We start from the raw sequence: 25,162 nt of genomic DNA on the forward strand, positions 1-25,162 counted from the left end.
ACACCACCCAGCCCAGAGTTCCAGGGCCAGGGACATAAGTCCCCATAACTACTGGCTATAAAAACCAGTAGGAGTTGGGACAGCAGAAGAAACAGCAGGATTCTCAGGAGTCTCCTCTTAAAGGGCCCACAAGGGACTTAGGACTTATGCACACTCACTCCCTCTGGACTTCAGCACTGGCAGCAACAGGAAGGGCACCAGTGGCATACAGGGACAGTGCCAGAGGACAGCTTCCTCCCATACAAAACTCCAAAGGCCAGGCAGTGGCACTGTCCCCCTTCTGAGCCCTCCTCCACACAGAGGCACAGAGCAGTGACATCATATCCGAGATTCCATCAATCTGGTTCACACAGGTGCCCCACCCTGGCAGTTACCTAAGGCTCCACCCCATCCAGCTTACAATCTGCTTTTCCACAACAGACCATGCTACTAAGACAGGGAGTCAAAGCAGCTCTACCTAATGCATAGTCAAATGCAGGGAGGCTGCCAAATTGAGGAGACAAAGAAAGATGGTCCAAATGAAAGAACAAAAGAAAACTCCAGAAAAAGAACTACACAAAATGGAGATAAGTGATCTAACAGATGCCAAGTCCAAAACACTGGTTATTAGGATGCTCAAGGAACTCAATGGACACTTCAATAGCATAAGAAAAACCCCGGCAGAAATGAAGGTTACATTAAGTTAAATAAAGAAAAATTTACAGAGAATCAATAGTGGAGTAGATGAAGCTGAGAATCAAATCAATGATTTGGAACATAGGGAAGAAAAAAACAACTAGAATCACAGGGAAAAAAAGAATAAAAAAAATGAGGATAGGGAAAGGAGCCTCTGGGACAACTTCAAACATAAGAAAATTCAAATGATAGGGGAGCTGGAAGAAAAAGAAAGATCAAGAAACTGAAAACTCATTTGTAAAAATAATGAAAGAAAACTTCCCTAATTTGGTGAAGGAAATAGACATACAAGTCCAGGAAGCACAGAGAGTCCCAAACAAGATGGACACAACAAGGACCACACCAAGACACACCATAATTAAAACGTCAAAGGTTAAAATGTTAACAATAAAGAGAGAATCTTAAAAGCAGGAAGATAAAAGCAGAGAGTTACATACAAAGTAGTTCCCATAAAACTGTCAGCTGATTTCTCAAAAGAAACTTTGCAGGCTAGAAGGGACTGGCAAGAAGCATTCCAAGTGATGAAAAGCAAGGACCTACAACCTACATTACTCTATCCAGTAAAGCTATCATTTAGAATTGAAGGGCAAACACAGTGCTTCCCAGACAAAGTAAAGGAGTTCATCACCAAGCTATTATTATATTAAATGTTAAAGGGACTTATTTAAGAAAAAGGTCAAAACTATGAACATTAAAATGGCAATAAATTCACAACTATCAACAACTGAATCTAAAAAAACAAACTATGCCAACAAGCAGAACAGAAACAGAATCATAGGTATGGAGATCATTTGGAGGGTTATCAGTTGGGAGGGGGAAGGGGGAGAATGAGGGATAAGGTACAGGGATTAAGGGATACAAATTGGTAGCTACAGAGTAGACAGGGGGATGGATGTTAAAAACAGTATAGGAAATGGAGTAGCCAAAGAACTTATATGCATGACCCATGGACATGAAGTAAGGGGGGACTGCCAGAGGGAATGGGGATACCAAGCAGACGGGGACACAGGGGGAAATTGGGACAACTGTGATAGCATAATCAATTAAATCTACTTTTAAAAAAGAAAATTCCCAAAGCCAACTGGCTGAAATAGTTAGGAAATATATAACCATGTTCTGATACAACAAGGAGTCAGTGGTGGTGCAGGCTCTAAACACTCTATAAATCAGAGCTTCGGAAATTCTCTGTAATTCCCCTGGACCTGACCTCCTATGTGTAGCTGGAAGCACGACCAATACATTTTGAGACTGTGATCTGCCCATCTCTGAACCTGTCACTAGCAAAGAAAGGAAACTGCCATGTTTCACTTAGACTTACCAGAATCAATTCTGCAACTAGGAATGAGGACTCCTTTCTCTGAGTCACGTGAAGGATTAGATGCCTGAACAGAATGGATTCTTTTAAAAAGGTAGACAGAATAAGAGTAATGCTCACAGGCACTCAACAGTAGCCAACACAGGAGGTCTTAACTTACACGTTTTCCTACCTTTGGGGAAGTTTTAAAAATTACTTTAATACAATGAAGAATAGGCTTGAACAAAATAAGGGCCAAACAATTCCCTTCCTCGAATAACCAGCTGACAGCTCAGAGATGATCAGCGCTGTTTCACAGGCCGAGAGAGAAACTGTGGCATGAACTTGTATGTTTATCACTCCAACTCATATCACACAAATTCAATGTATTTGGGTGTCTGAAAACCAGAATCCTGTTGCACTTTATACTCTAATCAGTGATTTTCAACCGGTGTGCTGGAAAAAATTTTAAAACATGCAGTCAGGGGCACTGATCTCTTTTCCCTTACAGTGTCAAATAAAAAAATGACAACAGCCAATACAACAATAGCCATCCATTGTGAATAAATCAAAATTATACCTATTTTAGATTAGCAAAAAATATATTTTTTGGTGTGATGCAGAATTTTAGTAATTACTTTGTGTGTGTCATTAGATGAAAAAGACTGAAAATTGCTGCTCTAAATTGTTATTTGGTTGGGGATAAGATGCCAAGAGATGCCAACGTGGTAGAAAGAACACTGGATTCGGAGTCAGGTCCCTGGGTTCTGGGACTGATTCTTCCCCCAAATTATAGCTGGACACCTAACCTATGTAGGTTTCAATTTCCTCCTCTGTTAAATTAGAAAGTTTAGGGAGGTAATCATCTTCTTCCTGGTTAATTCCTAATTATAAACAATATTAATTTATTAATTATAAAATTTATGCAGACTATTTAAGTTGTAATTATGGGTCAGCCTTGAAGATACTTTCCAAGACTACAAGCTGATGACACAGAATTTTTCCCACAAAACTTCATTTTCACGAAAACCTTCATTGTGGCCAGAAATGTAAACAGCATAATGTTATAACTTCTGAAATAACTCAAGAACTGAATTCAATCTCTCTTTAAACACAAATTCATTATTAAAAGGTTGCAGTGTACCTACAGAAGTTAAACCCCTACTGTTGGACAGGGGAGTGGAAAATGACAGAAACTAACCGCTTTGAAATGCAATTAAAGACAAGATTTCTAACCACTTAGCCTAAATGAGGAAGAAGATGAAAATCAAAGCCCAATGAAAAACCTGGAATTCAAGTAACAATCAGACATGGAAATTTCTACATAGAAATTTTTTACATAGAGTAAAAAATAGCGGCAGGGGTAAAAATCCCCCAAAAGTAAAACCAGTATACATGCCTATAAGAAATTACATCTAAATGTCTCATGAATTTCTCTTAAAGACTGATTTACACAAAATTGATAGAAATAATTTCCAAAAACAAACTGGTGACAGGAAGAAACAGGAGAGGAAACCATTACCATGCCCTTTGGGAGCCGCAAATTAATGGATTCTGGCAAACCAGACACAAATCATATGGGATGACTCTGGATAAAAACCCGTCACTTTAGCCAACTGCATTATGATCTGGAGTTGGTTCTTCTCAAAATTATTAATAATGAAAAATACTTACACAGGATACACATGATTGCCAGGAAAAAAAATGTACTTCTTTGAAACAGTTTTTAAAACAACAAACCACCCGCAGAAACCACATGGGCACAAAATGAAACGATTCTGGTCACTGGTCTGTGGAGCAGTTAAGCACTCCCCAAGAGAAAGACTCAGCTTTAGCCTCCATTTCTGGGGCCGGCAGAACATCCATGGAATACCTGATGTGGAGCTAGCAAGAACACAGTTCAAGTATACGTCTCCTGGCCTGAGTTTCAAGAGAAATGATTTTCCCCAAGGAGATCCTTACAGTTTTGAGACTAATTTGATATAGACGTTCATTTTCTTCACGATAAACCTCTAAATAAAGCTAAAATCTCTCAAAGTAAATTTCATTCGAAGAATTTAACATTTAATATTAATGACATATAAATTAAAACCTTCTGGAACTGACAATTTAAAACCCACAACTCCCTACTATCAGCAGCAGCAGCATTACTATGTAAGGGATAATCAATTTACCAAATTATGTAATAACACCCTAGTGAAATGGTATTATTTCACTAGGTAAGCTTGAACAGAGGAAGCAATAAGCACAGAGGAAGGGACCATGCTCAGGGGAGAGGCAAAGGAGAAGGCAGATGGGTGGCTCCCAGCCCCACTGGATGACTGGAAGCTGGGCTGGCTAAGTTGAAAAGGTCAAGAGGCCTAGACAAAGGAAACCAACTGAAACTGGAGTCAAACACAGTCTTGCACACAGCACTGCCTAGGGGGAAATTCAGACTACTTCGAAATTTTGTTTTTGTACAGAAACATCAGCTAGGGTACTAGACATATTTACAGAAAACAGAAAGTTTATCTTGACCCTCAGAGACACAAAAGAAAGAAAAAAATACCCATTCCTTTAAATGAGTGGAAAAAGAAATCTTGTTGTGGCCATGGCCTATATTACATTGTCTCTACAACACATGAAATGGATACAATAAAAACCCAGCAGACTGCAAAAGCTACATGTTTACATATATCCGCACGCATACTCTTCACCATGCTTTCAGTTTCCTGACACAATGCCATAAAAATGGGGGATAGTTTCCCCTCTACTTTGGCTCTATGTAAGGTGCTAATGACTTTTCCCTTGGATAGGCTGACAGAGCTCAACTTGTCAAAGCTCGCATAACTTTGAAGAACACATATAATTTCCAGAAGAAAGAAAGAATGGAAAAATAGCCGAGTTTCCAAGAGAAACAATTTTAAATTGTGCATATCTATAGTTCTTGTCCTTTAGAGATGATGTTACTAGTGGCATTTGTTACCACATGCACGAACCCTAAGAAGATCACAGCACTGGAGCCATCTTATAACCTATAGTTTCAATATGATAAAAAGGATAATAGTATCAAGGATGGAATGCCCTGGGCTTGTCAAGTAGTCAGAAAGAATACCTATCTGAAGCAAGCTCAGATTGGACTCATTTCAGAAGATGAAAGGGAAACCCTATAACTACAGTGAGGATTTCTAATTAAAATGTGAAATTTGAATTAGAATAAAATTTGTCTACCAATATTCTTCATATTATTGTAGAATAACTGTTTTCTAAATAGCTACTGAATACAATGATCTACTGTGGACACAAAAATGGGAAAGATGAGAAATTCTAGTTTCTCAAGGTTTACGAACAGCAAGAAGGGACGTGTCTAAGACATAAGAAAACTACCATAAAAAATGATGCGTATACCAAGTGTGTAAGTTTTATTCAATGATTTAATGACAGTTTAGGAGGAGAAACTTTACTTTTCATAGGTTATAAAGTATACTTTGTAAACTATAGAATAGAATGAGATATAAAAAGAATAAACAAAAAAAAATAAAGCACTTACTTCCTAATTACCAGTAGTTTAATCATAGACATGGTGACTACCACCCACTCCTGGAGCATCCATTATTTTGTGCACGGTGGTTATCTCCAAGTAAAAATATGGTAAAGGTTGGAAGGAAAGTTTCATTTACAATATACAGATAACATTCTACTTCCAGTAAAAATGAAGACACAGGGAGCAGTCTTAACCTTCCAACTAAAACAAATAAAAATCTGATCAAAATATATGAAAAAAGGATTTCAGATATTGGACAACAAGCAGCACAGAATTATAATTCCTAAGAGGAAGCAAAAAACAAGGCAAGCATTGTAGCTGCCCAGCTTACAACCTGGAGGCAGTTCACAGGCCACAGCACAAGGTGGGAGAACCCAAGCAAAACTGGCCTCTCTCAGATTTGAGGGGGGCAAGCTAAAAGTCTTCAAGACAGCTAGTGCTCGCAGGGCCAAGAATTTGAGAAGAGAGAACTACACGGAGTAAGAATTCCAGAGACAAAGATCTGCTCAAGCCTTGGGCTAAGTACTAACATGTATACACATGAGAGAAAACTGTACAAGGACAAGAAAAGAAAAACAGAGTGAGTAGACAGAACAACACCTGGAGCTCACACACAGTTGGTAATAGTTCGGGTTCCTCCCATTCAGAGTAGATAAATCTCGAAATGGAATCCTTGGGAGGGCATCTCCTCATTAGTGGGACTACGTCGGACCTAGAACAAAAGGATATTTTGGACTCACACAAACAAATCTTAAAAATATGCCTCAAAATAGTCCAACTGATTCCAAGTAACTGAGAAACACAAAATGCAACACTATTTGAAATAATACAACAAATTCAGCAACCAGCAAGTTAAAATCCAAAATGCCTTAAACCAATCAAAGAATACAAGGCATATAGAAAATCAGTACAATGACCTATAATCAGGAGAAATTATTCAACAGAAACACAGAAATGAATGATGAAATTAGCAACAAGGATATGAAAAGAACTATTTAAATATGTTTCATATGTTTAAGACAGTAGAAGAGAAAATAACCATAATGGTGAAAGAGGTCAAAGATATGAAAAAGATTCAAATGGAACTTCCAGCAAACTTCTTTAAAAAATTTTAAAAATACATAGGATGGGGTTAACAGCACGTTAAACACTACAAGAGACAAAATCATGAGATTAAAAAATTGTAATTATTCAAAATAGAGCACAGAAACAAAAAATACTAGGAAAAAATGTGGGATAAGATCAAGTAGTCTAAAATGAGTGTAATTGGAGGCCCAGGGGAAAAAAAGGAGGGGTGTAGAAAAAGTATCTGAAGAAATATTGAAAGTTTTCTAAATTTCTTGAAAACTGTAAACCCAGGGATCCAGAGATCTAAACAAAAGCCAAGTAATATAAACATAAGGAAATTACACAAATGTATATCATATACTATTGTGAAAAACTAATAAAAATTTTCTAAATAAGCCAGAAAAAAAGAACACAATACATACAAAAGAAATAAAATAATAAAAGCAGACTTCTTGTTACACAACATGTGAGCTAAAAGACAATAAAGAGATATCCTCAAAGTACTGAAAGGCTAAAAATATATGGCAGCATATAATTCTTTGTCCAGAGAAAATACCTTTAAACCTGAATGGGAAATAAAGGTATTTTTCCAGTCAAACAAAAGCTGAGAGAATTCTTTGCCAACAGACCTACACTAAAACAAATACTAAAGAAAATTCTTCAGGGAGAAGAGAAATGAAACCAGATTCAGATTCGAATCTGCACAAAAGGAATCAGAAGTGCCAGAAATGATAAATGCATGGATAAATATAAAAATTTTTTAAATAACTGACTACAAAAAGCAAGAGCAGTAACAATGTATTGTTGACTTTATAGAATACGTAGAAGTAAACTAAATCATACCCATATCACAAATGATGAGAGGAAATGAAAGTATAATGCTGTAAAGTTCTTATAATGTATATGAAATAGAATATTATTTAAAAGTAGACTAATAGAAAAAAAGCAAACAAAATATAACCAGAGACATTGAAGTTAAAAACATTGTAACAATAGCCAGTGGGGAGGGGACAGTGGGGAGAGGGGTCTGTCTATAGGTGCTACCCTAAAGGACACAAGGACAAAATCAAGGGGGAGGGTAGATGTGGGGGAGGGAGGTGTGACTGGCTGGGGTGGGGGGAGGGATGGGGAGAAAATGCAGACAATTGTAACTGAATAAAAATAAATTAATTAATTAAAAAAATAAAAGTAGACTAATAGGTTAAATATATATGTAGAGCAATTAATTGATTAACTAATTAACAAAAGTATATACCTGGAAAGCCCATAATGAGCATAAAATGAAATCACTTAAAGCAAATAAACAAAAAACCTCAAACCCAACATAAGGTAGGAAAAGATAAAAAAAAACAGCAGGAGGGAAAAATGGATAATAAGTAGCAAAATGATATACTTAAACTCAACGAACTTGACAATAAAATCAGTGGCGTTGAGCAACTTTTCATATGTCTATTGCCATCCGTATGTCCTCTTTGGAGAAGTGTCTACACAGGTCCTGTGCCCACTTTTTAATTGGATGGTTTGGTTTTTTGGTGTTGAGTTTCATAAATTCTTTATAAATTTTGGATATTAACCCCTTATCACATGTATCGGCCAATATGTTCTCCAATTCTGTGGGTTGTCTTTTCATTTTGTTGTTTTTCCTTTGCTGTGCAAAAACTTTTTAGTTTGATGTAGTCCTGTTTATTTTTCATTTTTTAATATATTTATTGATTATGCTATTACAGTTGTCCCATTTCCCCCCCTTCACTCCACTCCATCCTGCCCACCCCCTCCCTCCCACCCCCCACCATAGTTCATGTCCATGGGTCATGCATATAAGTTCTTTGGTTTCTACATTTCCTACACTATTCTTACCCTCCCCCTGTCTATTTTCTACCTACCATTTATACTACTTATTCTCTGTACCTTTCCCCGCTCCCTCCCCCTCCCACTCCACTGTTGATAACCCTGCATGTGATCTCCATTTCTGTGGTTCTGTTCATTTTGTTTCCCTTGCCTGAGGAGATACAAGGGGGGAACACCCCAAAAAATGAAATGTGTTTATAAAAAATTGTGTTATTTATTCTTATATGTTTAAACTTCGATCACCTTTGAAGTACTATTTGATGCAATATACCTGTTGAAAACATTTTTTCCACTGCTCAAAACAATTTTTGAAATCTCTGATTTTGATGTCTTTTAGTATATCTGCCATTTTTTGTTTCACCTCTTCCACATCGGTAAAATGTTTTCCTTTGAGGATTTTTTCCAAAAAGAAAGTTCATCAGGGTAAGATCGGGTGAACAGGGAGGGAGGGGAATGAAGGTCATGAAGTTTTTGGTCAAAAACTGCTGAATACTCAGTGTGGTGTGGACAGGTGTATATCACCCATCATGAAATGGGTAAACATACTGAAAGAGTCTTCAAAAAAATTCACTGAATGCAGCCTCTCACACCAAACCATCTGGTACACTGATACAGATGGGTTCCTAGAACACTTACCTAGCAGGGGAAGCCTGTACTACAATGGGCCCACCCTCCAGAAAATAATTCTGAGTATTTTGGGGTCTGCACTCATATATTGAAAAATATTGCTATAAGCAACGTTCAAGATTTTACTGCTTATGTTCTCTTCTAGGATTTTTATGGTTTGGGTATAACATTTAAGTCTTTAATCCATTTTGATTTTATTCTTGGTTTTTTTTAAGATTTTATTTATTTATTTTTAGAGAGAGGGGAAGGGAGGGAGAAAGTGAAGGAGAGAAATGTCAATGTTTGGTTGCCTCTTGTGTACCCCTAACTGGGGACTTGGCCCACAACCCAGGCATGTGCCTTGAATGTGAATTGAAACAGCGACTCTTTGGTTCACAGGCCAGCACTCAATTTACTGAGCCACACCAGCCAGGTGATTTTATTCTGTGTGTGATGCAAGAAGGTGGTCTAGTTTCATTTTTCTGTGTGTAGCCGTCCAATTTTCTCGACACCATTTATTGAATAAACTATCTTTAGCCCACTGTATGTGCTTGCTTCCCCTGTCAAATGTTGACTATAAAGTGTGGGTTTACTTTGGGGCTCTCTCTTCTGTTCCACTGATCACCTATGTGTTTGTTTTTATGCCAGTACCATGCTGTTTTCATTACTATGGCCTTACAGTTTAATATTAGGTACCATGATTCTTCCAACTTTGTTCTTCTTTCTCAAAATCACTGTTGCTATCTGGGGCATTTTGTGGTTCCTTATAAATTTTTGAATACGTGTTCTAGTTCTGTGAAATACATCTATTGGTGTCTTCATATGAATTGTTTTGAATCTGTAGATTGCTTTGGGTTATATGGACATTTTAACAATGTTAATTCTTCCTGTCCATGAACACTGTATGTACTTCCACTTATTTGTTTCTTCAACTTCTTCAGTGTCTTATAATTTTTCAAGTACAGATCTTTTACATCCTTGATCAGATTTATTCCTAGGTATTTTATTATTTTTGAAGCAATTGTGAATGGGATTGTCCTCTTAATTTCCCTTTCTGACAGTTCTTATTGGCATATAAAAATGCAACTGATTTCTGGATATTAATTTTGTATCCTGCTACTTTATTGAATTCATTTATCAGTTCTATAGTTTCTTGGTGGAATCTTTAGGGTTCTCTATGTACAGTGTCATGTCATCTGCAAATAATGTCCGGTTTACTTCTCCCTTTCCAATTTGAATGCATTTTAATTTCCTTTTCTTGTCTGATTGTTATGGCTAGGACTACCAGTGCTATGTTGAATAAATGTATATGGTCTAAACAACCATATTAAAAAGCAGAGACGGTCAGATTGAATAAGAAGGTAGAAGAAAAAATAACTAGGATGACAAGAAATGTCAAAGATATGAAAAAATTTTTATTTTGGCTATGACAAGAAAAAAAGATAAAAATAAAGATATACCATGCAAACACAAATCAAAAGAAAGATGAAGTGGCTATATTAGTATCAGAAAAATTAGTCTTCAGATCAAAGAATATTACTGGGGATGAAGAGACAGATTTCATAATAATAAAGAAGTGAATTTATCAAGCAGACATAACAATCCTAAATGTGTATGCATCTATAACCATATCTGGATATTTCAACACTCCTCTCTAAGTAAATGATAACATAAGCAGAAATAAAATGAGTAAATATGAGTATATAGAAGAGTTGAGCAATATGAGCAACCAACTTAACATTTCTGAAAAACGCTATCTAGCAAGTGATGATTTGGCATTTTTTCAAGTGTACACAAAACATTTAGAGATAGATACTATTTTGAGCCCTTAAACAAGTCTCAATTGATTTTTAAAACTGAAATCATATAAAGTGTCTTCTCTAAGCACAGAAGAAATATATTAAAAATCAATAAAAGAAAGATATCTGGAAATTCCTTCAAAAACCTGAAAATTTAACAAGGTACTTCTAAATAACCTATTATAAATCACAAGAAAATTGATGGATAGTTTGAAGTGAATATAACTGAAAATACAACATATCAAAATTTGTAGGATGCAGCTGCCCCAGTGCTTTGAGGAAAATGTATAAACATATAAGAAAACAAGAAAGGATTCAAATAAGTGACATAAGTTGTCTCCTTAAGAAACCTGAAAATGTGGAGCATATTAAACCCAAAGCCAGCAGAAATAAGGATATAAATAAGAACAGAAATATTTAGGTAGGAAATATAAATACAGACAAAATTAAAGCAAAAGATAATTCTTCCCAAATATCAATGAAATTAATAAACCTCCACATGGAATGACAGCAAAAGAAGAAAAAGTACAAAAATGACCAATAGCAGGAATCGAAGAGTTTCGATATCAGCACATTTCTAGAAACTACACAGACACTAAAAGGATAATAAGGGGACATGTCTTCAATCTGAAGGCTATTATAAAAACAAAGGTGAGAGGAGGGGAGATAAGGGGAAGGGAAAGGACAAGAGGAGAGGGAAGCAGAGGGGAGAAAAGAAAAGAAATTCAGCTAACATGATATTTAATAGTCAAAAACTAATGCCTTTCCTTCACTCGAAGATCCTGAAAAAGTCCAAGATGCATGCTCTTACCAGAGAGGGCCTAGTGTAGTAAGACAAGAAATACAAATAAAAGGCATACAGACTAAAAAAGAATTAAAACTATCCTTAGTCACAGGCAATGTGACTATCTATGTAGAAGATTCCAAGGAATCTACTTTAAAAATTACTTGAAGAATACAATGTTAATATTAAAAAAGAAACTATATTTTATATATTAGAAGCTAATAACTGATAACTAAAATATACAATACCAATTATGATAGCATCTAAAGTTTGAAATACTTTGGGACAAATTTAAAAAACACATGTACAAGACATACACATGGGTCAGACAAATATTTTTCTAATTCTCTTCAAATTGATGTAAAGATTTAATACAGGGTCCGGCAGAAGTAACTCCTGCTTGAGTACAGTTGGTAGGGTAATAATATAGGTGTAATCATTTATAGTTTTAACTTGAACATTTCACCTAAAATGTCATAGGGTGTGATTGAGCGTGATATTGTTATGTTACAGAATTACATGCTTACAATTTGTAATAAAAAAGAGGAGTTATTTGTGCCGGAATCTGTATAATCCTAATCAAAATTTCAATACGCTTTATTGTTGACATTGTCAAACTATTTATAAATTATGCATGAAAAAGAGAAAAACCTAAGTAGTCAAAACGATTTTGAAAATCAAGAACAAAGTTGACTCACACTACATGACTATCAATCTTACTATAAAGCTAGAGTAAATCAAGACAGCATGGTAAGAATACAGTCCAGAAATAGACACACAAATATGCCACAAAGCTCCCAAAATAATACAATGAGGAAAGAATAGTTTTTTTGACTATTGCAGAATAATGCACCTTGACACTTACATTGTATCATACAAAAAAGAAATTTAACTTGAAATAAGCCTAAACCTAAAACTACAAAACTTCTAGAAAAAAACATTGGAGAAAATCTTTGAGACCATGCCAAAGGATATGTTAATTTTAGAGAGAGAGAAACATCAGTGTAATAGAGAAACATTGATCGGTTGTCCCAACTGGGGATCTAACCCACAAATCAAACCCGCAACCTAAGTATGTGCCCTTAAGGAACCCACAACCTTTTGGTGTGTAGGAGGACGATCCAATGAACTGAGTCCCATGCCCAGAGGTCTGTCACTTTAAAGTTTGTCATGCCTTTGTCTCTTTGTCCCATTATTTTTTCAGATTGCTATGCAACAAAATGATTCCATACTGTTTTGACTATTTTTTCCCCAAACAATAAACAGGGGCATTAGCCCAGCCTGCCCAGGGTGACTTGATCATGCCCACACTTAACTTCTCCTCATTATGCTGTTGGTAATCTATTCCTCAAGATCCTACAGTCTCTTAAGAATGTGGGTCAAATTCACATTTGCAGTCTCATATTCCACCTCTTCCAGCCATTCTGAAAAATTTGCCATTCTTCTTTGCTCAGAACAATAGTTCATTAATAAAACTAAATTTTTGATTGGCTTACTGTCTTCAACTTCTCAAATACATGGAAAAAATATGAAGCACACATGTAACTATGAGTATGATTAGGTAGTTGGTTCAAAATTACTATTTCTGAAAATTTCCTAAAAAAATTCCAAGAGCTACACATGATTCAAATATGTGCAAACTTGGTTGATGTGCTAACTACTACTCCACTGGGACACTAAAAGGATACAGTGAATTGCAGGACCTCAATACTCCCCGGCAATTTAATCTGAAACATGTATATACAGACAAGTGTGTGTGTTTATCAATTATGTGTCCTGGTCTGTGCTAAGATCACTTCTGTCAGTACCACAATACTATCATCTAGATACTTTTCATGTGTTCCCTGGTAATATGTTAAGAACTCAATGCAGGGACCTAATTTTCTTATCACCAGAGAAATGTAGATGAACTATAAGTAACCTGAAGCAATGGTAGTGATATGAACAAAAGTGCAATTCTCCTAAGTATTGGTTCCTTCACTATCATTATTACAGATTCCCTGGTGCTTACGTTAGCTTCACAATATCGTCAAAGGTTGAAACTAAAAATCTTTTATAAGTAAAGTAGCATTCTATGTACATCTCTTACATGACTTTCTCTCTGAACATATGCGTACACACATAATAAATTTCCACTTCAGTTACACAGTAATTATAACAGCAATGCTGTGACCAGCTGCCCATTCTGTTATTTTAAGAATGGATAAAAATATTTAACTACATAAAGGAATGCTACAGTTCATGCACACACAAACACATGCCCCAGCTTCTCCACATACATAACCAATTAGTTGTGTTTTATTCAATTTTTATAGTTGCCTTCCTCCTAGAAAGTTAAAAATTGTCTACAGATCTTTACACATAAACTCCCCAAAAGATGGCACACCTTCTTGATTAGAAAAACTTAGCTCTGTGCTGTTTTTAAAGCACAATATATATTTTCTTTCAATTATTACAACAATGTTAAAGTAACTAAATTTCAGGGGAATGAGGATTAGAAAATCATTATACATTTTCTAAGCCTGAGAATCAAGAAAACCTTGCTATATATAATCCAACATCAGAGACACAGAGAAGTCTACTGAGAGTTATCGGGGGCAGGGAGGGAAGCTCAGAAATGATTTGCCAGATTCCAGACCTCAGCATTGCTACACAATCACAATGGAAAGAATGTGTGGTAATTAACCAGCTTTTAAAATGCTGAAAATATCCAATCATTCTTTTTCCCTAGAAACTTTTTTATAAAAGGGGAAATCCTACAGTCTTCATGACTACTCCCTCAGTCTATTTTATTAAAAAAATAAATAAAACCAAGTAGTGAGTTGTGCTATTCACAGTTTCTTCACTCTCCTTTTTATTTTAGCAGTAACTATGCATATAGGATTCCATTTTCCATATTTGTTAAATCTCTCCCCAGTGTATGCTTAACACCTTACCTTTCAACAGGGAGAATAGGGACATAGGGACTATTTTCCATAATCCATTATAAAATGAGACTGTGGTAAAAAATAAGTAAAAATTCAAAGAACAATAGCTATAACAGTACCTGAGTTTTACCAAACACATTTAAGCCAAAGCTCCAAAGAGCATCCCTATTTGTCAATGACACTTTGAACACCATTGGATCTGCTGGATCATATCACCCAAGTGACAGAGCAGCTTGCACAACAACCGGCACCTGTTGCGGCCTTTTCCTGTTCTGGGTCCCATTCAAAACTAGCAGTTTTTGAGCCGCTCAGTAAGAGGCCAGAGTAACACACCCAAATGAGGAATACGTTGCCTCCAAAACCCAAAAGAGTGCACTAGGTAAGCACTGTGTCCCTTCTGTGGTTGTAGGAGGGGCCAGATGCAACAACTTACCTTTCACCCTAGAAGGGATAGCTTGACATACCGCACACCACTGGAACACTAGAAATTTCACTTAGGTTGGAAAGCTACTGAATTTTTGAAATATTTATTTCCTACTCTCTGACACTCAAATATCTCACTAATAAGTCTACCGTAGTTGTGCTTCTTGCTCACTAGCTCAATCAAAAGAAAAAAAAATGGCACCAATGTAATGAAGTAGTATACTACCTTCTGGAAAAGAGGGGTGATACAGATCCATGGAAACTGAATTATGACACAGGACTGGACAGTTGATACATCCCAAGGCAGGACAATGAAGGAATATGTCCAACCCCACCAGCTAAAAACAAACTATGTTCAGCCTTCCACATCCATGGGTTTTGCATTCACATATTCAGCCAACCATGGATCAAAATTATTTGGAAAAATCCCAGAAAATTCCAAAAGCAAAACTCAAATTTGAAATGTGTCAAGCACAATGCTGAAGTCACAGGAATGAAATGATGTGTAGCCATAACCTGTAGAAACCTATATGCAAACACAGGGTAATATGCAATCCAATGCTTTTTTATATAAGGAACTTGAGCATCCATGAATATTGGTATTCATGGAGATCCAGAAACCAATCCTCCATAGATACTGAGGGACTACTGCATTTCTATTGGACCTTATTTACAAGGATGGAGAAAAAGACATTTGCTAGATCAATAGCTGCACACCGAGTACAAGGGGATGCGTTAATTTGTTCAAGCAATAAAACCTATCTGGTACAGCCACTGCAATCGTAGTAATCTACTGGTTTGGTTTAAATACTCAGTTGTCATTTCCCAAGAGCCATCTGTCTTCTGCAAAAGCCAAACAGATGAACGGGAATGTGGTGGGAATCACCATGCTACGTGTTTGAAGTCCTCGATGGCGGCACTACTCTCTGCAATTCCTCCAGAAGTAAGTTAGTGCTTTTAGTCATTATCTTATTAGGTAGAGGCAGTTCTAGTGGTTCTACTTGGCCCTTTTCACCATCACAGCCTTTGCTCCACTGGTCAGGAAACTAATAGGGAGATTCTGCCAGCTGCTTACTTTCAGAAGTAAGAAAATAATCACAGATTGGGTTTGAAGGCAAATATCATCCCAATTTCTTCTACGGCATTGGAAATAACATTCTCAACTAAGATTCTCAGGTAGTACAAGATGCTAAGTGAGTTAAATGCTGGGCAGGGGGGAAAGTTCAGTTATTTTCAATTACTTAGGCACTAAAATCCACAAGTAGTGGTCAAGAGATTTTCACCAAGTCAAATACCAAAGAAACCCTGGGCTTCTGGTTGTCCTTCTAGTTAACAGGAAATCCTATTAACTAGAAAATTCAATTTCTCTTAATAATATATTTGGGTATAACACACAGTGTTTGATAAATGTTCTTTGCTTTCCCCTTACAAAGTAATAATCCTGGCAATTCAAATAACGTTTCAGTCATAATTCCCAGCCCTACCAAAACATTTCCTCAATTTAAATATATCCAATTATATCATATGAAATGGTGTAATATTGGGATGGCGAAAAAGTTCATTTGGTTTTTTCCGTAATGACTCTACTAGCACTTAGCTGTCTTTAACCTCATTCAAAACAGTTTTGTTAGACTGTATTGTACCAGCTACTATAATCAGTATTCATTTAAAAAAACTTATCAAAATTGTTGAATTTTTATGTAGCCATTTTCATATTGAAGGTGGAAGAAAACAAGCAACATTTTCAGCATAAATGCTTTATTATTTCAAGAAAGGTAAAAATGCAACTGAAACACAAAAAAAGTTTGTGCAGTGTATGGAAAAGGTGCTATGACTGATAAAACATGTCAAAATCAGTTTGTGAAGTTTTGTGCGGGAAATTTCTCACTAGACGATGTCCCACAGTCGGCTAGACCAGTTGAAGTTGATAGCATTCAAGTTGAGACATTTATTGAGAACAATCAATGTTATGCCATGTGGGAGATAGCCAACATACTCAAAATATCCAAATCAATAAAGTTATTAGTGAAAATGAAAAATTGTGTCTTTGATTTTACAGAAAATGACTAAAGAGACATTTTGGCCAACTCAATAGAACAGCTAATAACACCCAATAGCCACACAAGACAAAGAATACATAGTCTACCTGAAGAGTTTGAAAAGTCACTAAACAAGCAAACAGCAACATTAGTAACATTAAAGAGTAACAATAACAAATGAGGAAGAGAGAGGACCTGATTTTCAGAGTTGAAAATATACAAAATTTTTAAATGCCTAATTTTCAACTAAATTTATAAATTAGATATACAAGAAACAAGAAAGTATAGCCCAAACACAGAAAGAAGAAAAAGTAGTCAACAAAAATTGCTCCTGAGGAAACATAAGCATTGGATTTACCAGACAAAGGCATTAAAATCAACTACATTATGTTCCCAGATATAGTCTCAAATCACTAAAGGAAACTATACCCAAATAACTAAAGGAAAGTACCAAAAAATGTATCACAACATAAAGAATATTAATGAAAAGATGGGGATCATAAAAATGAAACAAATAGAAAACCTGGAGTAGGAAAATACACTAACTGAAATGAAGAATTCACTAGAAGGCATCAACAACATATTTGAGCAGAGAGAAGAAAGAATCAGTGAACTTTAAGATAGGTCAATGGAGATTATCCAGTCTGAGGAACAGAGAGAAAAAACAATAAATAAAAATGAATAGAGCATCAAAAGCCTGTGGAAAACCATCAGGCTTATCAATATATACTCTATGGATATTGAGACTACCAGACAGAGAGGAGAAAAGGTGTAGAAAGAATGTTTGAAGAAATGCTAGTCTGATATCAAACTGTATTACAAGGCCACTCTAATCAAAACAGCCTGGTACTGGCATAAGAACAGACACATAGACCAATGGAACAGAACAGAGAGCCCAGAAATAAACCCAAGTCTCTATGGTCAATTAATATTTGACAAAGGAGGCAGGAGCATAAAATGGAGCAAAAATAGCCTCTTCAACAAATGGTGTTGGGAGAGATGGACAGCTACATGCAAAAAAATGAAACTTGATCACCAACTTACACCACACACAAAAATAAATTCAAAGTGGATAAAAGACTTAAATATAAGTCATGACATCATAAAAGTCCTAGAGGAAAACATTGGCAGGAAAAATCTCAGACATTCCAGGCAGCAATATTTTCACCAATACATATACCCTGGAGCAAGAGACATAAAGGAAAGAATAAATAAATGGGACCTCATCAAATTAAAAACAACTCACACAACTCCATTCTAAGAAGACAAACAACCCAATTAAAAAATAGGCAAAAGACTTGAACAGACACTTGTCCAAGGAGGACACACAGAGGGCCCAGAGACATATGAAAAGGTGTTCAGCATCACCAGCCATCAGAAAGATGCAAATTAAAACCACAATGAGATACCACCTCACACAGGTCAGAATGGCCATCATAAACAAAGTAACAAACAGTAAGTGTTAAAGAGGTTGTGGAGAAAAGGGAATCCTAGTACACTGTTGGTGGGAATGCAGACTGGTGCAGCCACTATGGAAAACAGTATGGAATTTCCTTAGAAAACTAAAAATGGAACTGCCTTTTGACTCGGCAATTCCACTGCTGGGAATATACCCTAAGAACCCTGAAACACCAATCCAAAAGAACCTGTGCACAGCAATGTTCATAGCAGCACAATTTACAATAGCTAAGTGCTGGAATCAGCCTAAGTGCCCATCAGCAAATGAATGGTTAAAAAAACTACAGTACATTTACACAATGGAATTCTACGCAGCAGAGAGAAAGAAGGAGCTCCTACCATTCATGACAGCACAGATGGAACTGGAGAGCATTATGCGAAGTGAAATAAGCTAGGTGGTGAGGGACAAATACCATATGATCTCACCTTTAACTGGAACATAATCAACAAAAGAAAAATCAAACAAAATATAACCAGAGACATTGAAATTAAGAACAATATAACAATAGCCAGAGGGGAGTGGGGAGGGGATAGTGGGGAGAGGGGTCTATAGGAGCTACTATAAAGAACACAAGGACAAAATCAAAGGGGAGGGTAGAGGTGGGGGAGGGAGGTGGGACTGGCTGGGGTGGGGTGGAGGGAGTGGCTGGGGGAAAATGCAGACAACTGTAATTGAACAACAATAAAATAATTTTTTAAAAGAAGAAATGCTATAAAAAACTGATAAAAGTATTAATCTTTATTTCCAAGGAGAATAAACTTAAAGAGAACCTATCACAACCCAACTTTCAAATGCCAAAAACAAACGGAGAATTTTGAAAGCAGAAAGAGAGAAGCAACTCTTCACCTCCAAGAAATCCATGCACAATAAGATTATAACTTGATTTCTCACAAACAACCATAAATGCCAAATGGCAGTGGGATTACACATTCAAAGAGACCAAAGAAAAAAACCGTCAACTAAGAATTCTATATCCAGCAAAACTAATCTTCAAAAATGAAGAGGAAATTAAGACTTCCCCAGATAAACAGAAAGAGAATTCATCCGCAGCAGATATGATTTATAAGAGATACTAAAGGGATTCATTCAGTCTGAAATAAAAGAGCAATACATGGTACTTGAGTCCACATAAAGAAATAAAGAGCACCAGTAAAAGTAACTACTCAGGTAAGTCTAAAACACAGTACAGGCATACCTCATGTTATCATACCTCAATTTATTGCTCTTAGCAGATACTGTTTTTTTATAAATTGGAGGTTTGTGGTGACCCTGTGTCAAGCAAGTCTACTGATGCCATTTTTTCCAACTGGCTCAGATGATAGTTAGCATTTTTTAGCAATAAACTATTTTTCATTAAGTTATGTACACTGTATTCTTAGACATAATGCTAATGCACACTTAATAGGCTATAATACCGTGTAAACATAACTTTGTATGCCCTGGGAAACCAAAAATCTTGTGTGACTCAATTTATGGCAATATTCACTTTATTCTGGTCATCTATAAAAAAGAAATATATTTTTAAATATTTGGAAAGTCTCAGAGTGCAGTACCTGGTACATTACAGATACTTAAAAATAATGGCTACTCTTATTGCCGCAATTATATATTGTTACATACATTACAATATACAATATCATTGCAATAATTGGGCCATCAATACAAGAAGTTACTGTGATATTTGTTATATTGACATAACTGCTTCAAATCCAGGCCCTTAAACTCTGAAATTTCACTCAATCACTTTATATCCTCCTAGTTAAATTACTCTATCACCCCACAGAACCAGCTATTCACCCTTACTGAATTTTCTAGTATGCCAACCCCTCTTTATTCTCACAGCCTATCAATAACCCCGCCTTTCTAACTCACCAGTTTCTGTACTATATTGTTACTTAAAGCTTTTGTCTTATGACTCCAGTTTTTTTTATTGCTTTTTGCCCTTCTTAATGCTTGTTTCTTTTTCATGCTTCATATGGTATGTTAATCACTCAATAAATACACTCAATGCACTTAATAGATTGATTGATGGATAGACAGATAGAAATAGACAATCTGTCTAGTGTCTGGACTTCTTCAATTTAGAGATGCAGTCTGAGGAACAACAAAAAAAAGAATGAATAAAACTGGACAGAATCTCAAAGACCTGTGGGAAATCATCAAGCATGCCAACATATGCACCATGGGAGTCCCAGAAGAGGAGAAAGGGAAGGGGTCAAAAAGAATGTTTGAAAAATATTTGAAGAAATAATGACCAAAACCTTCCCAAAGTTTGCTTCCCGATGTTTACTTCCCAAAGTACACACACACACACACACACACACACACACACAACTTTATCACCCATTACTCTGGTACGTTTCTGAAAGTGGGAAAAAATTATATGCTTAAGGAATCAGATCCAATCCTATGATTCCCAATTCACCCCCATGAACTACATGCTGAATTATTTTGCTGAGATAAAAGTAATTATAATACCCATGACCTTTCTGTGAGAGAAAAAATGATCATCCAAAATTTTTATGTATATATTACTTCACTTTGTTCAAGATTTTCTGCTTATATGTACTGGAATCATACCCTAAAACATTTTGCAATGAGGAGACTCTGAGTGGCCAAACCACTTCCCATCAACCATATGGGAGTCGCCTTTTATGTTCATCACTGTGACACTGAGAATAATAACTTTGTGGCATTCTTTTCTTCTCCTATACACGACAAAAGAAGAATGATAAATAATACCCAATTTAGAACTATGAAAATCCAATCAGTATGCCACTGAAGGTAAGGTTCCCTACAAAAGGTGCTTGCAACCAAAGGTACTAGACAACCATTCTTAACTACCATGATAACTGAAAAAAATCACATACACTAAATGAGCAAGTGACAATTTTAAAACATCATTGTCTTAAAGCAAAGCCAGTCCTACAAAGAAATTAATAAAATATCTGTTCTCAAAACAGATAAGAGATGAAACTTAAAACATCTAATGTCTAATAAGACCCAGTAATTAAACAAAGAGTTTTTGCATTCAGCAGAATATAAAATAAGTATTCATTTCAACTTGTCTTCTGATTCAGGGTGGCCCATTTAATGTTATTCAGCTTCTGTAGGCTTATTTTTCATTTTTCATACCCAATTTAGGCAAACTATGAATAAAAAGTATAACTTCATTTTAAGTTGTTTTTATTAAATCCATAATTTAAATGATGACACTTAATCTCACCTTTAATCACAATCTCTTATCAATATCTAAGCATGCAGTTTTTTAGTAATATTCAAGTAAGCCCCTGCCTATTGACAAAGCATATTCACAGAGTAACGGATCATGCATAATACCACCGTATTGTCTTGAGTACACTTGCCGAAGTTCTGAATTCTCATAAAAGCAAAGCATCTTGAAATGATTGTGCAGACCCTCTTTTACCACAAGGCTGGACACAACATGAAAGGCAATTTGGATGGCCTCTCCCTTATCTAGGCCTACTTTGGTAGGAGATGCACATGGTCTATGTTAGCAAGGCTGGCAAAGGGAGAAGAGAGTCAATCTTCTCTGGATAGCAGGAAAAAGTGATTTCACACTTTATAACAGAGTAGTTGTTTCATTCATACAGTCAGTCCAGATAACCATTATGTGTTGGACTGCATTATATAAACACTAAAATGTGCACACCTGTCTAAGGAAAATAGTTTTACTAGGATTATAACATGATGCATTTTAAAAGAGCTAATACTACTTCTGATCTTCATCAATTAAACCTACAATTTAAAAAATTCTCATTTCAAAATTTTTTTAAAATGTTGTATCCTCTGCTAGTGACAGTAAATATATCTCCATAATCTTTAGGTAAGATTCTGTGGCATATAGCCAACAAGAGAGTCTTCGTACCACTTATTAAGTACCTGACAGGGAAGAAAGAAGGTACAGATCAAGAAAGGTCTAACCTAATTTAAAATTACAAAATATAAAAGGACATAAACCTTGGTAAACATTTTAGAAATAACTAATACTGTCTCATATTGATTTATTAAATTGCTTAATGATAAAATTTTGCTTCATGGGTAAAACAGTTATTTAATTATTCTAGACTCTAAACCTATAAAATAAATGGTTTGAACTAGATATAACCAAGGAACTCTAATTTTCTGAAATTCTAGCATTCTACCTTAATATGATGTCAAAAAGGTCAATTATATTGATTACCATATTTTTCTACAAAATTTGTCACAATAAATTGCCTGAAGGACAAATTATAAGAATACCAAATGAAACAAAGAAGCAACATTTATTAAGAATCTGAAAAAACCCTATATACTATGTAAAATTACATTTTAAAAAATCTATTAAAAATATTATCAGTTATGCACAAATATTTAATGTTAATTTCAATGGGGAAAACTTAGCCATCTTAAATGCAAATCAAGAACTTATCAGTTCTTGAAAACTTCATGAGGTAGTAAACACTCTTAGTGTGATGCTAAGGGAAAAGGGAAAAGTATAAACAATATTTACCATTTTGTTTTTTAAATGTTTTCAAAAAAAGATTTAAAGAAAAGCCAGTAAAAATGTTAGGGGGAGTTATATCAGAAACAGATGAACTGTTTTCTTTATAGGATCCTTTATTTCCCTATTTTCTACTGTAATCAACTACAATTCCCAAAATCAAAGAAATCAATACAATAATCACCAATCATTTAAAAAGACTCTCAGCACACTAGAAGCTAAAGAAAACTACTTCAATCTGATAAAGGGTATATATATATTCATGAAAAACCTACAGGTACTACTTAACAGCAAAAGACAACATGCCTTACTTGCTTAGATGAGAAAGAAGGGCAAGGATATCTGCTCCGACTTGTCCTATTCAACATCCTACTAAAGGTCCTAGCCGGCATACTGAGACGAGAAAACAAAATGTAAGGCAGACAATGGAAAAATATGCAATAAAACTGTCTCTGGCAGACAAGATTGCCTACATAAAAAATTCCAAAGAATCCACAAAAGCTACTAGAACAAATAAGTGAATTTAACAAGGGTGATGACTCAAAGTCAATATAGAGTATTAAATTATCTATGTAAGCAAGTAGGAATTAATTTTTTTAGAAACATTACCATTTACAACAGAACCAAAAAGCAAAAAATACTTATTTACAAATGTAACAAAATATATGCAGCAAATGTAACAAAAAAATGGTGAAAGCTTCAAAACATCAATGAGGAAAATCAAGGACCAAAATAAAGAAACATGCTTTAATTAATGGATTAGAAAATAATATTAAGATGTCAATTCTCTCAAGTTCAACTCTAACTTCAAAGCTTGCCCAATCAAAATCCCATAATGCCTATTCACACAGAGACAAGCTGATTAAAATTTTACATGGAAAGAAAAGAAGCCAGGATACCAAAAACAATTTTGGAAAACAAGGACAAATTTGGAAGCTTCAGACTTCTCAATTTCAAGACACACTATAAAGCTACACCAATGAAGGCAATGTGGTTTTGGCCAAAGAGGACACATAGACAGATGCAACCGAATTGAGAGTCCAGAAATACATTCACAGATACACAGTTGATTGATTTTTGACAAAGGTGCCAGAAAAATTTACTGAAGATAGGAGAGTAAGAATAGTCTCCAATGAATAGTGTTGGATAAACTGAATAACCATATATTCAATACAAAGAAAGAAACCGAACCTTGACCCGTACCTTGCACCACATATAAAAAATAATCAGAAGTGATCAAAATAGATAATTAGACCTAAATGTAAACTCTAAAATATAAAATTTCAGAAAAGAAAAAGTATTGAAAATCTTTGTGTCTCGGTTTGGCAAAATTTCTTAGCTAGGCCACAAAAGTACAAATCATAAAAGTAAAATATTGATACACTGGACTTCATCAAAATTTAAAGCTTCTGCTCTTTAAAAGACACTGCTAACAAAATGAAAAGACAAGCCACAGACTGAAAGGAAATATCTAAGAATATATGTATGATAAAGGATTTGTATCGACTATATAAAACTCTTATTACAACTCAGAAAGAAAATAACTCAATAAAAATAGATGAAAAAATGAAGGGTTAAGATGGTGGCATAAGAAAATCCTGAACTTAACTCATCCCCAGAACACAACAAATTAACAGCTACATATAAAACAACCCCTTAGTGGGGTGGGGGGGCATGGTTGGAGGGCACTGAGAACTAGCTGAACATCTGCTGCTACACAACAAAGCACAAAAGGGCCACAATAAGAGATGAGTCTCGGAAAATAGTAATAAACAGCCCTGGCTAAATTGGTTAGGGCATCATCCGTTACACCAACGGATTGTGGGTTTAGTCCCTGGGCAGGGTACATATCTAGGTTGCAGGTTCAATTCCCCAGTCGGGCTGTATACAGGAAGCAACGGATCTATACTTCACTCTCACATCGATGTTTCTCTCTATCTCTCTCCCTTCCTCTCTCTCTAAGATCAATAAACATATCCTTGGGTGAGGATTAAAATAATAATTAAATTAATAATAATAACAAACAAAGCTTTCCCTGAGGAGCAAGGGATGTGTATCCTATTCCAGGCACCCCAACCCTTGGGCCCTGCACTGCAGCGACGAGTCACCAAAAAGTCTAGCTTTGAAAACAAATGTCACTTATGTCCAGGAGAAACATAGGGCTGTAGAGAGCCATGACTTTACTCTTCGCACTGGAACCCAGCACAAAAAGC

General features: G+C 35.6%; 1 protein-coding gene across 8 annotated transcripts in view; it reads right to left on the minus strand.

Annotated features, from left to right (window-relative positions):
- The window catches only part of CCDC91 (coiled-coil domain containing 91), a 292,175-nt gene that overhangs the window by 261,248 nt on the left and 5,765 nt on the right, over positions 1-25,162 (minus strand). Inside the window, exon 2 of one of the 8 annotated variants that reach the window (XM_053921689.1) lies at positions 6,093-6,204. The exons of the other annotated variants lie outside the window; for them this stretch is intronic. The gene's annotated coding sequence lies outside the window, so the exon portion shown is untranslated. The remainder of the gene's footprint in view (positions 1-6,092; positions 6,205-25,162) is intronic. 8 annotated transcript variants of the gene reach the window in all.

The sequence above is a fragment of the Desmodus rotundus genome, chromosome 3, assembly GCF_022682495.2.
Source record: "Desmodus rotundus isolate HL8 chromosome 3, HLdesRot8A.1, whole genome shotgun sequence".
Taxonomy (NCBI): Eukaryota; Metazoa; Chordata; class Mammalia; order Chiroptera; family Phyllostomidae; genus Desmodus; species Desmodus rotundus.